Source organism: Acyrthosiphon pisum, chromosome A1 (assembly GCF_005508785.2).
Source record: "Acyrthosiphon pisum isolate AL4f chromosome A1, pea_aphid_22Mar2018_4r6ur, whole genome shotgun sequence".
Taxonomy (NCBI): domain Eukaryota; kingdom Metazoa; phylum Arthropoda; class Insecta; order Hemiptera; family Aphididae; genus Acyrthosiphon; species Acyrthosiphon pisum.
This window is the reverse complement of record NC_042494.1, coordinates 20811754-20813469: the sequence shown is the minus strand read 5'-3', so window position 1 is coordinate 20813469 and position 1716 is coordinate 20811754.

Below are 1716 nucleotides of genomic sequence, written 5' to 3'. Positions count from 1 at the left end.
TATATTCCTATAGATGGCTAGCTGACAAAGAAGATGAGCTGAAAATCATCTATAGTGTATTGTTAAGAAATAGTGTCGGTGACAATAATTATTCACAACTAATGACAGCTGTAAAACAATTATCTACATTTAAATGATTTTATTTCTTTTTAATTAATCGTTTTATCTATTTATATAATTTTTTTAATTATTATATTTTCTGAACATTATTTTCCTCAATGTTTTTAATTATTTAATACAGATAAAGAAAGAGAAAGACAATATTAACTATATCAATATTGTCAATACAAACTAATGTAAAATAAAACGCCCATATTTTTCATATTAATAATTATTTTTTTATTTTTTTTTTTATTTATTAAAAAAAACCATCATAAATTACATAGGATACAAATATTACGTTAGGTTACATGGTTATCTATCTCTTTTAAGCTTTTAGCTTGTGTTAGAGATAGATAGTAATAATATTTAATTAATTAAGAGGTATACACAATAAATTATATGAGTAGCACAGTAAATGAATGATTGAACAATAGAAGTAATGAGAAAAAAATAAAAAAGATTAATACAGATAAATAAATAATTTAAACAATAGAAAAATTGTAAGAATGAGAGATGATATTAACTATTACATATAAAATATAAAATATATAATATATAAAAAAGAAAGAAATAAATAAAAATAGAGTAACATAAAATATAAAATATATATTATAAGTATTCCTACTCCGGTTGTCTATACTTTAAATACTTATAACTCATAAAATACTCGTTCTAAATTCAATTTTTATGTATCAAATTACTTAGAAAAATATTCTGCTTTGTAAAATGAAATTAAAACTATGTTGTCATTCGAAAAAGTAAAAAAACTTAAAAAATATAAGGATAAAAATCTTTAAAAATATGATTTTTTAATAAAAAATGTTGTTTTTTAACAACTTGAAAATATGTATAAAAAAATTACATGGATTATGGTGGGTACTTGAATATTTCATTGATTAACCTGGAAACATGAGATCTAAATTCTATTGAAAATGTTGGGGAATACAGTTTACATACCATATTATATATAAGGGATGAAAATATGTTTCTCATCTCATAATATTATGTAATTATTTTGGGTAGGTTTTTTTAATAGGTAGTAGTAACCTATTATGTATTTATATTATTTTATTGTGGCTAACGGCTACACGATTGTCTTTTTGGACTGGACCCCAGACTACCATAGGGTGGTAATAATAATCATGGCTATATAGTAGGTATTCATGAGTTATGACAAAATCGATATATTAACAATCTTTATATTATATAAATATCTATTGAGTATTGACATTTTAACTGTACTGAATATGATTCAAATGGAAACTAATTTAAAAAAAATATAGTTTTCTATGAACATAGAAATATTTTTTAAAAAAAGAGGTTAAGTTATGTTAGGTTCATCAATCTCAGCTCCAAATTTAAAACAATGGGCATCGTACAATAAAATCCAAACTCTAGTAAAATTAATGTATACAATCAATTTTTATTACAATATGATTCAAGTAACCTAACTGATATACCTAATAAAAATAATGATCCAACCTAGTTCATGTTATAATATTATGTTGTGTTTGATTTATAGAAATGATTTAGATAAGTAAGGTAATTGAAAACATCAAAATTATTTTAACAATTAGTTAGTTAATAAGAAGATATAAAGTACCATAAAATATT